General features: G+C 43.7%; 1 protein-coding gene and 1 long non-coding RNA gene across 2 annotated transcripts in view; one reads left to right on the top strand and one right to left on the bottom strand.

The window, feature by feature from the left end:
• The window catches only part of LOC146577125 (protein NLRC3-like), a 308,589-nt gene that overhangs the window by 23,220 nt on the left and 270,228 nt on the right, over positions 1–15,141 (top strand). The gene's annotated exons all lie outside the window — the stretch shown is intronic.
• On the bottom strand, positions 5,198–10,427 carry LOC146577126 (uncharacterized). Its single transcript, XR_014891346.1, has 2 exons — positions 9,655–10,427; positions 5,198–5,454 (listed from the first exon to the last, which is right to left on the bottom strand). It is a non-coding gene; the product is annotated as an uncharacterized LOC146577126 (long non-coding RNA).

Below are 15,141 nucleotides of genomic sequence, written 5' to 3' on the forward strand. Positions count from 1 at the left end.
TTGATACTGTGAATAACGGGACTCACTGAACTCTGTGACACAGTGAAGATTACAGAGTTTAACTTCACCCTTTAAGACTGACCACAGAACCAAGTCCGCCAGAGCTTTTGTTATATTTTTACATGCTGTGGAGCCATTTGTGGGAGCATTTCAAGTTGCTATACATCAATACAACTGTTATAGCCCTAATTTTAATAATATGTATGCATTAAGTCCATAGTAACTACATAAACTGCAAAAAAAACCTCTGCTCATCCATCTCTGTGTGTATCAGGACACATTTGGTTCATAATACACAGAAAAATCAGAGTTATTACCTGTAATAAATGTGAAAGATTCCTGCAGTGATAACCAGGCAGGACTGAAACACATCCAAGCTGTCACCACGGTAACAGCACCGTCCATCCACAGGTGAGGGGAGGAGCAAAAAGAGGGACTTTGACCATTTTATACTAAAAACACTCAACTAATGTTTCTAATATGACACAAATAAGCCCACATTAATGTGAGCGTTTATTAAATAATAATAATGATGATTTCCTCCTGATCTCATTTCCACAGCAGAGAAAACTGTGGTGTATATTGAGGTGGAGGGTGTGGTCTGTGGCTCAGGTGTAGAGTGAGGGTGGGGTGCACCACAGCAGCATGCTGGGACTGCTGAGGGTGGAGGAGGGAGTGATGATGACATCAGAGCTGCAGCACAGAGACCAGTGAACACACAGTCTGTTCATCTTTGCATAGATACAATATACAGCACAATATTGAATGACAGACACGCTGTGGGAGCTTCCACAGATACACTGACGTCAGCATCCAGAGTCCTCCTGCTGCTCCCCCCTCAGAGCCCCGTGATCAGCACCAACACATTCAGTTAGATGACAGAGTCCAGCTGCAGCTAGAATCAGCTCCCCTCTGTGAACAACAGCACAGCGTCAGTGTTTCACACTCAGTGAAAGGAGGAAACAGCAGAAGAACACCATGTGTGCTACGTTTCCCAGGACACACTACAAACTGCACAAATACAGAGCAGCACGTGGAAGGACCTGGAGCTGCATTTACAGAGCTGCAGACAGCGTGATGTCCTGTATGGACAGGTGGAAGGAACCAAGTCCTCAGCTGGAACACTCGTGTTTGTCCACAGACAGGAAACACAGCAGGAAACTTCCTCACAGAAGTGCAGCTCATGGATAACACACTTCCTGTCAGTCAGAATGAGGCTGCAGCCAAACACAGAAAGGTGTTTTTGTCCAGATGAGCCCAGAGAAGAAACACGAGTGTTCACAGACATCAGAAGCTCAGAGAGGTGAAACATGAGGTTGGAGTCCTCGTCAGCATCCAGAAGAGCTGCTGTGAAACCCTGAGTACTCATGACAGACTCTGATGGCACAAACACATCATGATTCAAACAGAAAGACAAACATGGAGCTCCTGATCCTCCTGCATGAGAACAAGCTGACATGAGCGCTGTGTCTGAGAGTGTCTCCCTGTCACAGTGACAATAACACAGCTGCTGCTCACAGTCATTAAACTGACCTGAGGTCAGCTGTGCTCCTTACATATGAACCATGTGACCTCACATCAGTGCTGTGGATGACTGTAGTCATAGAAGAGTAGAGCTGTAGCAGGTGGTGTGAGGAGGAGGTGGTGTATTCTAGTTAACGCAGTACTGAAACACTCCAGCAGAGGGCGCTGTTAAGTCCTTATTGTAACACAGTTACTGTGTGCAGTTAGACTTCATACATAATCTGCACTTATTTCCATCAGACATGCTGTCAGGAAATGATTGGTTTCTATTGATTCTACTTCCTGTTGACTCGTTTGATGACAGTGAAACAATCACAGCTGATTGTGTGATGATGTAAACTGTCACTGTTACATTCAGTGTGTGTGACATAATGTTAGTGCAGGCTGATAACAGCCTGGTTCTGTTAGAAACACATGAACGTGTCCATAGATCAGTGTGTGTTTAACATGAGAGCTTCAGCCCTGCTGATGTGTTAAATAAAGACATGCAGGAAAACTGATGAGACTCTGAAATAACTCTTTATATTTATAATGTAACTCTGCATCAAAAGAACAACAAAGGATCCCAGACAGGTTTCTGTGAACAAAGACCATTCTGATGTTTCTGTGTTTCTAACACTTTGACATTATTAGTAAACAGACTGCAGTGAGCAGCATTTATAAAGAGCTTCTATATAAAGATATGACAGCTGTTTGACAAGTTTATCACTCTGTGTTTGGACCTGATCAGTCCAGCTGTTTACTTGAAACATGTTCATTTACCTGTTCTGTTATATTCATGTTCTTGTCTCTGTTGAAAACACATTTTAATGTCCCTCAGATTTTTCTCCCAGATGAATAAATATAAAAATGACACAAACTGACTGCAGCTACTTTTTGTCCTTTCTGTCAAAAACCTTCATGTGACTCATGAGAGACACGTTTCAGCTGTTTGTGACAGATCAGAGGCCAACAAGTCATTTATAACACTTTCCATCATTGTTTAAAGTTCTCAGTGTTTCTGTGTTGCTGCGTATAGGATCTCCCAGCATCATCACTGTGCTGTCCAATCATTGTGTGCGAGGTTACCCTTATAGTGCGATGTGTGTTTGCACAAAGAGAAGCATGTGTGTCAAATATAAATAAGCACAGAACAGAAACAGCTGCTCGTTTCTTCTGTTTAGAGTCAAGTTAGTGTTTTGTGTCTTTGTTTGAGGCCTGATGTCGAGCAGAGGTGTGTGTAACTGCACTGCTCTGTTATATGTGTGAAGTGTGTGCTTCTCTTCAGCATCATCTTTGTCACTGCTGATTCCTTTGTGTCATCATGTGTTGAGAAGAGAGAACAGTTATAACGGAGGAGCAAAAGGAAGCCCTGAAATCTGCATCAACAAGGAAGTGTTGGCTCACCAGTGATCCCAGCAGAGCCACTGGTTTGGCTCCAGTTGTTCTAGATTCAATGATGTTGTTGCTACAGATACATGTCAGCATCTTTATTGTAGTAAAGTCTTGTAATGTGAAGATAGAAACAAGGCAGCAAACAGCTCCATGATCTGATCTTAATGATGTTGTTTTTATTCCTGTCTGTCAGAACTGGATTGGAAACTATCAAAGGTCTAAAAACAGCCTCAACCCTCCCACAGAGCAAACTTTACACACGTCATCTTTCAGCTACAATCTTTGTTGCAGGGATCTTCTGCCAAACAAGGCTGAGAGAAGATTTCTTACAGCTGTCATGTTGATGCTGTTTCAGTCTTTGGGCAAACACACTCATATATTAGGGCTGATATCAGGGCTGCACAAGTTCTTTGTGTTTGTGATCATGAATAATAGAAGTGTGGAAGGCAAACATGTTATTGTTGGATGAAACTTCATGAATCCTTTGTAGATTTGAGCTGTTGGAGCCTTTCTTTTCTCTTCAGGTGTACAGATGCTGAGGAGGCAGGTGAAGCAGGTGGAGCTGTTGTGATGCTGCAGAGGGTGTGTCTTAGTAACTCTGTGAGGCAGAACTGGATCCAACATTGTGGATGTGTTGATGTTGGAGCCATTAAGAGTCTCTGGCCACACTGTAGGATTTCCCTTTGATCCACTGTGGGGGCATTTTGGAGTCTGTCAGTGAAACTCTTCATGTTTGTGTTTGACTCCAGTTTATAGAAACAGAGAAATGTGTCATGCTTTTGTTCGGCCTCCACAAATACACACATTTGTTCATTGGTTGGACTTTTTGGAAGGAGACACATTGAAAACCATGTTAATAAGATCTTGTTGTTTCCTGTGGATCCGACACAGAGAGTGGACTTCAGACAGAAAGCGTGGAAGAGATTTTAGAGGCCGTGTGTGGCAACAGGAAGTTTCTGTGTGTTTGCTGATCTTACATGTGGAAAACAACACGTGATGTTTGTGAAGTTCTACAATGATCATTGTTCTCACAGCATTTTGAGTGGGAACAGTTCAAACTGGGAGTAGTGGGAGTTATTTACTGATTGAAACAAGCTGAATGTTTCTGTGACGATGAAGATCAGCAGCTCAGCTGATCAATGAACTGACATCTATCAGTCGTTTCATGAGATGAAGTCATCAGCAGACATTTGTTCTGACTGTGTGATGAATGTCAGAAGGTCAGGGCTCTGCTTTAGTCACTGCTTGATGATCATTGGCTCATTGTTGAATCCAGGGGCCCAGTCTGACCTCTGACCTTTGCTGCAGGTCTTCTGTGTTATCTCCACTTTCATGTCTGATCTTCTGCTGTATCGTCCAAAATAAACATCTGGATTATTTCCAACACTTCAGCAGATCTTTAGTTCGGGCAGTGCAGCACAGAATAACACATATTGTACTATACTGCCCACTTCCTGATCTTATTGGATCTGTGTGTGAGGTTGGTGAAGGAAACACATGTTTACTGAGTGAGTCGCTGCCATTAGGAACTAGTTTTTATATCACAGCCTGGAAATCACACAGGACCATTTCTGCAAGTGAAAAGTCGTCATTGGAGGAAAATCATTGTGTAGTTTGTGCGACTGAAGAATTGTCCCAACTACATGTGCTGCTGACCCTTGACCTTTTCTTTAGGTGCACAGAGGAGTCTGTGGAAACATCCAGAACTGAGGCATCTTGTGTACAAACGTGTTCAGACCAGATGTCAAATGATGTCAGATGTCATCCGTGAATGGATGCAACTGTGGATCGTTCCAATAAAATGAGGCAGTTTTGTAAGTACAAGCCCACTACAACCCATCATCAACATTTTAAATTACATTATACATCTTCACTGATATAAAGCACCACTATTTTAACCTGATTCACTTTTTCCACCCTAACAGTTCATTCCTCAAATCAAACAAGATATTTGACCCTAAAAAAATGCATCAACAAATAATTTTGTAATAAAATATTTATTCTTCAACTTTTACAAGTGAAATCAAACAAGTGTGTTTAAGAGTGAAACCAGAGTGGAAGCTGCTCATATAGAGTCCAACCCAGGCTAAACTAAGCTGAGTAGAGCAGCACCATCAAAGTGTCGGCTCTCTGGACACGGTGCAAGATCGCCATCTGCAGGACAAAACTAGTTTTTCTCGCCCTCCTCGTCAACATCAAGATGATGTCATCGTACAGCAACTGATTCCCTGTCCGTCTGGAACAAAGCATTTACATTAAAAAAGACATTTACAGAAAATACAAACACCAACAACACATCTCATCATCACATGATATTTTATTATTTATTATATTATATATTTTTATTGTACCATCAACATCAACAAATACCAGCATATTTTCTTTGAGATTGAGTAGAGTGGACCTTTCCCTTGGTTCACTTCCTGCTCGCAGCATCAGCTGACCTCTGACTTCCTGGTTAAGGTCTCTCAGCGTTGACTGGAATATCAAATCAGACTCACACCATGTTCTTGTAATGTGGTCATGTCTGTCAGCTGTTTGAAGAGCATCTCTGGCCTAAACACAATAGGAATAGATGCTGCTTTGAATTTATCTTCTGTTTTAGATCAACTTTGATCACTTCGACCCATCTTAAGTCCGTTTGTTCTTCTCACTCACTAACGTCTCATATGATTTCAGATCCCTGCTGTTCCCCAGCTGCCCTGTAGGTGGCCTCAGTGTGTCTCACACCATTTACAGATGATTACAGGTCGTTTACAGTTCAAACAGGTCCAACATAAGAAATATGTAGAAAATATCCTGCTATAACAGTTTGGGTCAAAGTGCAGATGTTCCAGATGTTCTGAGTCTGTCTGTGTTTCATGTTAACATGTAGATGTTGGACCAAAGTGAAGCTTTTTGATGTGACAGCAGGAATGTGAAGTGTAACTCTGAGCTGTAGGAAATGAAACTAAACGGACTTTTTCTCCTTTATTTATAGGAAAGTGTAGGAGAGCAACAGATGAACAAGCGTTACTGTAACAGGAAACATCAGAGGACCTGTATGTTCATCATCATCACTGTTTCCTTGTTCTGTCACAAACACACACTTCCTGCTCTCTCTCTGATGGATCTGATTGGCTGTTTCATTCACAGGAGGTCAGGGCGTCACACAAACAGCTTTAACTGCACAACGACACACTTTAAATCATCTGCAGACAAACCTGTGTGTTTGATTTATGAAGAAATAATAAAGACGTGTGTACAGCTGTCCATGAAGCAGCTTCTCACACAAACTCTGACACTTCAGCCACTTTAATTCCTGCAAAGCTGCGTAATAAAGAGCTGTGACTGCTATGAGCTGCTGATGATGACTGCATGAAGCTCTCAGCTGAAGCTTCTTTCATTTATTTTAATGTTAATGTCGCCTTTTTAAGTCTGTGTGAGGATTTTAATGACACACATTAAAGGAGCTTCTTTGATTAGAACCAAATTCATGTTGATTTTCAGCCTGAAATGATAAAAACTTTAATAATTCTGTTTATAATCATCAACCTGGAGACTAATGAAAAGTATAATAGTGAAAAAAAAAGCCTTTATTATTTGAGTAATGCCTGAATCTGCTCAGAGACGGAAACAACACAGAGGTGTTGATGACAGTTTGACATTAACTGAATTAAAAACAAAGTGCTCTTATTGTGAAAATCTGCCTCCTACTTCTTTAAATCATTTTTATGTATTTTTTAACCTCACAGTGAAACATTGAGGCATTAATCTGACACAGTTTGATCAGCAGCTGTGTTTTCACTGACGTTTCACTTTGATTTGTTCAGACTGAGCAGAGAGGATCGGTTCTCTGTGTGCGCACTGCTGAGAAACACAAGCTCATTTCTGCTGTTTCATGAAAAGTGTTATGGAGGAACAAGAAGTTCAGCCTCTAAACTCTCAGCGTGAGGACTGAGTGAAGAGTTTCAGAGCAGAGAGTTTTGGCTCACAGCTTTTAGCGTCTACACAAAGAGACGATTACGCACTTGATCTGAGAACATCTCCACCTCCTACAAACAAACTCTCCTACGAGCAGCTGTCACAACCACAACAGGCAGAAGACTGGATTTCTTCAGGTCAGATTTCATGCAGTTTGCATAAATTGTGTGTCACAGACTTTGTAGTTCACATTTGTGTGACTCGTTTAAATCTTCTCCTCCTGAAAGTGAAACTCTTACAAACACATCAGGCCACAACCTGCTGCAGGTTAATGATTGATCTGAAGGCAGCTGACCTTTGAGCAGGAACTTGTGGGTCTTTTATTGTGTTTAGCACTGCCAAGTGCTGGCCTCTGCTTCCACCATCACATTTACACTGGTAGGTTCAGCACTGCTGCCTGCTTCAGACTGAATCCAGCAGCACAAAGACACAAGTTAATAAAATCAGCATCTATTCCTTTATCACTGCTTTGTTACAGAGGAGAACAACGCTCCAGTAACGCGTAATCCCATTATTTTTTTGAAGTAACGAGTAAAGTAAGGGATTACTATTGCAAAAACAGTAATTAGATTACCGTTACTTTCCCGTAGGAACGCTGCGTTACTGCGTTACTAAAACCGTGATTTTTTTGCGAGAATGTCTCACGACAGTGACGTAAGCGAGTGCGCCGTTAGTGACAACAGCTGTGTGCAGATCAACAATGGATCACATATCGAGTGCAGAGAGAGTATGAGCGTGCAGCGTTTAAAGCGTGGAAGTACTGACCTTACTTTGAGTTTGATTCCATAAAAAGTGACAAAAACATTAGTGTCCGCTGTGCGTGGGAAGAAAACTTCTTTTTACAGCGGAAAACCCCTAAACTTCCAACAAGCACCGAGTAGCTACGACGTAATGGGAAACTCACAGAGAAACTCGCGGATTCTTCCACTGACCGCGGCACACCTGCACCAGGGTAAACCTCCGCCTGCCCCACTCCTGCTTTACAGGTGAAAATAGAGCAACAGGACCGCTGAGTCTTTGACTTTATTTATTTTCTGCTGTGTTTTACTTGCATCTATTTGAAAGACTGAGTGTAAACACAAAAAATATTTTATTTTATGAGCTGGAATGTGCAGAAAATAGGTTTAAATGTTAAACTAATTTCTTCCAGTCAGAGAATGTTGCAGATAATTAAATGTTTGCTCGATGCATAAAGTTAAAAGATTAAAACCAATAAAACAAGTTTTAAAAAGAGACTTTTCCATTTGATTACATTTTGTATGATGGATTATGCAGAAAAAGTAGAATTGGGCTGAAAGATCTATCGCTTTATCACCTACTCAGGTTGTAAATCGTGTTTTTAAAAAGTAACTAAGTAATTAATTACTTTTGAAAATAAGTAATCAGTAAAGTAACGGGATTACTTTTTTGGGGAAGTAATTAGTTACTGATTACTGTTTTCAAGTAACTTGCCCAACACTGGACAGAGTGTTGGCTTCATCACCGACACACGTCACCACATCAGGAAACAGCTGGTTCAGTGAGTATTTAAGGTTCACTGCAGACAAACTGGAGAAAAACGAATCACATGAAACATTTGTTACTGGTTTCTGACCTCGTCGTAGAGACTCACATACCTGTGTTCTGCTATCAGTGTGATCACATGTGCTGGTACAGTTTGCCAGGTTGACCCATGTAACCTCCACTATCCTGTAGACGTGGAATATGTTTCACATATGGATCGCTTCCTTACTCGACTATGACTGTGTGCTTCACAGGTGCTTACTGAAGTGCTGCTTTACACAAAACCAGACAGTAAAAATAAGAACTGCAGGTCCAGACCACAGGTTTATGTGTTGATAATGATGATGTGCAGTCACTCATTGTCACAGGATACTTCCTGCAATGATGCTACGGGTCACGCAGTTCTGCAGAAGTGGAGGAAACAGATGCTTTTCCTAACAGAGACACTTTAACGACTTAAAGAATCTAACTGGTTTGTTTCAAAACTGAGCTCCTGGGTTGTGTAGCTGCTGAGCGAGCAGGTGGCACACAAAGACGTGCTGTCAGGAATCATTACATCGAGACTGACAGGACGTCACTGGTACATAAACACTGATCTGTGGTTTACTGACAATGTTCTCAACAACAGACGCACAACCCTGGTTTTGTCTGATTATTTGTGTTGTACGGCTTCGTTGGTCTGACGAGCTTTTAGGGATGTCAGCAGAAGGATTTCACGTGCTGAGGTCATATTTATGAATCAACCTGAACAGCTAATACTTTACCTCTTTATTTTATAACACATATGAACACGTTATAGTAGATTTGTGCAATGTGTATTTCACGTCTTTATGGGCGTATAGATCTGTAAACAGGCTGATGGGTGTGTGTCTGTTTATTGTAGCGGTGCAGAAATGTTAAAAATGATGATAATAACAACACTTCTCACATCAGGCTACAACACAAACCTCCTGATAGCTGCAAACACCAAAACCCCCAACGACAGGCACACAAAGAGCGAGCAGGGACCCACCCTGACAGCATGTGAGCCTCCTACTACGACTCACTGTGGAGCAACACAACACCAGGAGACGGAGGATATGAGAGAGGATACAACTGCTGTGGGGGAGCAGCCACACACTCCACAGGAGACGACGGGGTGAGAGATGGTTCGGTGCTCCTAACATCATGTGGACGCTCGTCTGCACATAAACAAACCTCACCTAACCCCACCTCCTTTCTCTTTTTGCAGGGTGGGGTGCTCCATCCTTACACACTTTGCACCACGTGGCTCTCCATCTATTCGTTTACCTTCTTGGGTCTCTTCCTCCTCTGTCCCAGCCCGTTGAGGCGATCGCTGGGGTCCAGCCTGTAGTGGGAGTGGCTGTCCTCGCTCATCCTGTCCCCGTCCACTCCGGGTTATTCCTTTCTTCTTTCTGTCCTCTGAATCGAGCTGACCTCTCTCCTCTCTGGTCCTCGCTCTCTGAGCCGGCGGAGCATGAGAGAGAGGAGTGGTTGGGGAGAGGGAGGGGAGACGAGCGAGGGAGGGAGGGAGCACAATGGTGTTGCCATGGCAGCAGCTGCCACCAGTGTTTATCTGGAAACGTCGCTGGCAAACCAGAATAGTTGCCACACGTTGCCACACTCGCACACTCGGCAGCCACACGTTTGTGTGCGACCTGCCCGTGGCTTCCTCGTTACAGACACACCGAGAGGAAACGCTCAGACACAAGGCCGAACATGAACGAACACTCGTGTGTGGGAGGAACAGGGCACAGACTCCACGCCGTCGTTAAAGATGGCGTGTGTGCTAAACGGAGCTGTGCGCTGATTGATTAGTCAAGTGAAAAAAAGAAAGGAAGCTGTCTGGATGGAGTTTGCTGCTCCCACTAATCAAAGAGATGCATCACAGCTGGAGCTGATTGATGCACGAGCGACCGTTTGCACAATCCCACCGACTCCACGCTTGTGTTTCCTTTCTGCACCATGTTGTTAACACTGACCCCACACGGTGTTCATGAGCTAAAGAAATCAGGATGATTTCACGGACCCACACAGACCCACACAGACACACACAGACCCACACAGATTAAACATTAATGTTCCCAACACAGATTTACATGAGAATGACAGGACATCATAGCACCCCCTGCCCCCCCTGATATTACATCACTTCAATCCCAAACAGAAGGAAAGATCAAATCTGTCTTGAACCTCTGCTTCAAAGTTACAGGAACACTGGAGTCACTCTCACTGTCAGAGACCTCAGTGTGTTGGAAGCTGCTAGAAGAAGCAGATGGGGGAGAGGAAGAGGAGGGCCACGGTGCTGATCTGAGGAAGTCTTCTGATCAAACCACAGCAGACCAACAAGCCCGACGTCGTTCTGATCCAACATGAAGGCTTCCATCTGTCTATTCTGTCACATCGCACACGTCTCAAGTCATCCTGTTCAACCCATCACAACATAATAGTAACAATAAAACAAAGGCAGTGGAGCGTTCACCACGAGCTTCTACAAAAGTGCACGTTCATTTTAATAAAACTGTTTTTACAGCAGTGTGCGAACATTAATATGTTGTAACCAAACGTTTTGTTACACCAGCTGCACTGAACCTGTGGAGACTGGAAGTTATTTGCTGCTGGTTTGTTCAGACCTGTTACTGCACACCTTGCATAGTTTGCATAGTTTCCTTCACTGCATGCAAAGAGACGAGGCGGGTGGAAACCTGCGACCCTGATCACATCACCAGTCCATCACAGTCAAACACTCACGGCTGTAATCTATTTCAAATCAAAGTGTTTGCACGGTGAGAAGAAGCTGGCGTCGCTGGGGGAGCGTGCGCCCGGCTGCACTTAAACACAATCTTCATTGGTGCTGTGAAACATCCACGTCTCACTTCATCTGCAAAGAAACCTGATGCATCGCTTTGGAAATATTTGAAATCCCTCATTTGTCACTATGCACGACGAGTCGACCGGCTGACCAACCTCAGGTTATGCAGCGAGTGCTGAGAAGCAGCTAAATGGCTGCAGTGACTTTATTCCCTGAGTGGGTGTGTGTGCATGAAAGCCAAAGGGGGGCTGTGTAAGAGACAAGGGGAGTCTCTGTTGTGCTCACAAAGAGGAAACCAAGATCTGGATTTTATGGCCGAAAGAAGAAAACATCTTTTCAAAGTTTCCCAGGCCCACTGTGGAGACGCCCACAGCTCCCAGTGACACTGACCCACACTGACACCACCTCCATTCCTCACTGTGATAGGCCGGGAGGAGAAGATCCACACACACATTCACATCAGGACAAAGTCCCACATTCCCCTGTGCCCCACACACACACACACACACACACACACACGTCCTGCATGCTAAGAAGTGAGTGAAGGATGCAGAGGTGCTGAGACACTGAGGATGTGGGAGCACAGACACCGTTCAGCCTGTGTTTGTGTATCAGAATGAATCAGGCAGAAAAACATTAAAAGCAAACTGGTTGTCCTAAAGTGAATCAGGCTGCAGTCAAACTTCAGCTGATCTCTCATCAAAGCTCCCAGATCGATTCGTGCTCCAGTTTCACCATTTCAGCAACACTGTGGGAGAACGGGGTCAGCTTCCAGCAGGGGCCACGATTATGCACAGAAGGAAGACGGGACACGGCCGGTCCTTCAACCATCGTATGGATGTAAGAGCCTAACACAGGTAACACAGGTCACAGCAGCAGAGCTGGTAGCAGCTTTGTGCGCTTGTAGAAAACTCAGCGGTACTGCAGAGGTTGTGTACTTTACCAGGGAAACGTATGTATTTTGTGTGTGGTTGAAGATTTCCAGGTTGTGTGTTCTCCTGTTTTATTCAGTTTATCAGAAGTCAGCAACTAAAATGTAAAAGCAGCTAAAAAGAAAAGACAATGATAGCATTGTGTGCACAGTGTGTTACAGAGCTGTTGGTGGCAGTCCAATCCAATCCAATCTTATTTATAAAGCACTTTAAAATAGCCAGCACAGGAACAAAGTGCTGCACGGAAAATAAGTTAAAACAATAGAACAACAGAAAACAGCAAAATAAATAAATAAAACACATAAAACATCAAATGAAAACAAAACAAGATAAAACAGCATCGAATCACCTAAAAACAACTGAAATAAAAACCAACATCTCACGTGGTGTCAAAGCTCAGGGTAAAGAGGCGGGTTTTCAAGACTTAAAAACAGGTAAAGAAGAGGCCTGTCTGATCTCCAAAGGAAGCTCGCTCCACAGTTTGCAGCTGCTACAGCAAAAGCAGGATCTCCTCTAAGTTTACGCCCAGTCCTGGGTACATGCAGGAGCAGCTGATCAGCTGGCCTGTATGAGGCTGTCGCAGCTCAGAGAGATGAGATGGGGCGAGGCCATGGAGAGCTTTAAAAGTAAATAAAAGAATTTTAAAATGAATCCTAAAAGAAATGGGCAGCCAGTGACGTGAAGCTAAAACAGGGGAAATGTGCTCAAACTTTCGAGTGCCAGTTAAAAGACGAGCTGCAGCATTTTGACTAATATATGATGCGCTGACCCCAACATGAAGGTCATCACAGTAATGCAGCCGAGTGCTGACAAAGGCCTGGATCACTGTCTCAAAGTGCTGCCGTGAAAGAATTGGCTTTGTTTTTGCAGCTGCCTGAGCTGAAAGAAGCTAGATTTGACCACTGCCTTGATTTGACCACTGCAGGTAGAATGAAATGCCAGCATGTTGTTCACACTTCTTACCCGAGCTGTTCTCCAGCGCATCCGTGAGTGTGGCTGTGAACAGAGGAAGCACTCGAGCAGAAAGTGCTCGTGTGAATGAGTTCAGAGTAGAGCAGCTCGATGTGGGAACAACTCGTGGCGTTCATTTAGAGAACGAATATGTTCATGGTTACTGTATCTCCTCAGCCGAGCCGCCCTTCGTGCCCCTCCCACAGCCACATGCTCCGTCAGCTGGCCGTCTGCCTGGCAGAGAGGGAGGGGGGCGTCTGGCCTAGTGCCAGGCTCTCTCAATATTTTATGAGAGGGAGGGGAGGGAGGAGGTGCAGCGGGTTGGTTGGGGGTTAAGAGACTAGCTACACTGAACTACGACGGGGAAACAATTATCCTCCCTGCTGAATTTATAAGTTTGCTCACTTACAGAGAAATGAACAGTCTCTGATTTTTACCTGAGTTTAGAAACATCGAACAAAAAACATATCAGTTATGAACAGATCTGCATGTCCCTGAATGAAGTGTGTGATCCTCTACAACCCTGGATCCCACAGACTGGCTGTGGGACTCTCAGCATATAGATGCAAAGGGCGTCAGCATGAAGCTCGGTGACTGTGGGTGCAGCAGTTCTGACCATGATGTGATCAGTCAGCCTCATGGGCGGAGGATGATCATAGGAAAGGAAACTCACACAGGAGGAGCTGGTTAATGGTGAGAAGGCAGGTGGATGACAGTCACCACATACTGGTAACACTGGTAGAGGATTGAACTACTGCAGCACCCACGCGGTTTAGCATGTACAAGCCCGTCTGAGGTTTGACCGTCTGGATGATTGGCTGAAGGCTGAGAAATGCTGAGTGTGACACACCAACATCCCCACAGTCAAACACACAGTGGTGGCCGTGGATGGGTGCAAACAAAGCAGGGGCTGAAGAAGAAGTGGGCTAGCCAGCCTCCAGAGCCTCCTTTACTAAATCTGTGGAAGCAGCTGGAAAGAGGAGTGGGCCAAAATCCCTCCGGACATGTCGGCACTTTTTGATCAGTTCAGATTCTGGGAGATGGCTCTGATATAAAACATGTATAGACCAGAAACGAACAGAAATATCCGTTATTGTCCTGATTGGGGAAATCCCGGTGCTCCAGCAGCAGAGTGACGGGCAGGAGCAAAGCCTCACACAAATAAGAACTACGAGACTTACAGTAACAATAAGAGCTGAACAACATGTAACAGCAGCAGAGTGACGGGCAGGAGCAAAGCCTCACACAAATAAGAACTACGAGACTTACAGTAACAACTAGAAAGTGCATTTTCTGAAGAAACTGCAGTGTGAATGCTTGAATCTGAATGTATGCACTGAAATGAATTAATTGCTGAATTTTGAGTTAAAAATATTGAATGAGATTAAAAAAAAAACAAAAAAACCCCGAATTTAACCTGAAAACAAAGGTGCTGAACTGCTAAAAGCTGAAGGTTACACAGAAGAAGGAGTTGGGGAAAAAAACTGAAAATGTTTTAAATGTAAATTAGAAAACCCTAAGAAATGAGAAAAGAACATTTAGAGTCAGAAAACATCTGAATGAATATTAAAAGGTCATATTCTTTGAATCACTGAATGACTCAAATGTGATCCCTCCACTTTGATCCACACAGTTTAAAAAGTTTAAATGCCTGAGCTTTGAAAGACACTGTGTTGGAAAGAGAACAATAATGGCGACAATTTGAGGGTAAAATGATGGCTGTAACACTGTGGACACAGCAGCAGTTGAAAGAGAAGTGCTTAAGATGAATCTTGGTACAGTGGCAGGCAGAGCTCGTTAAGCAGGCAGGTGTGAGCCTGGTTGCTATAGCGACCGCACCCAATGGCTCCATACACACGTACACAGACATGCGCCTCACTTTTGCTGCTTAAAATGAACAGAAAAGTCAGGCCGAAACAAATCGTTCCCAAATGAAAAGTAAAAGTCGTATTGACAAAATTCTTTCACCGTGAGTGACAGCAATGTCTAGTCTACTGAATTCTCAGTTTTCATGCCTGTGGAGTTTATTATATGGACGTGGTGACAGTGGAAAGACACCATGCTCTTCTGATTTTCAAACAA

Source organism: Mchenga conophoros, linkage group LG3 (assembly GCF_057382185.1).
Source record: "Mchenga conophoros isolate Kocher_MC1m ecotype Shallow Benthic linkage group LG3, M_conophoros_male_GT1.1, whole genome shotgun sequence".
Classification (NCBI taxonomy): Eukaryota; Metazoa; Chordata; class Actinopteri; order Cichliformes; family Cichlidae; genus Mchenga; species Mchenga conophoros.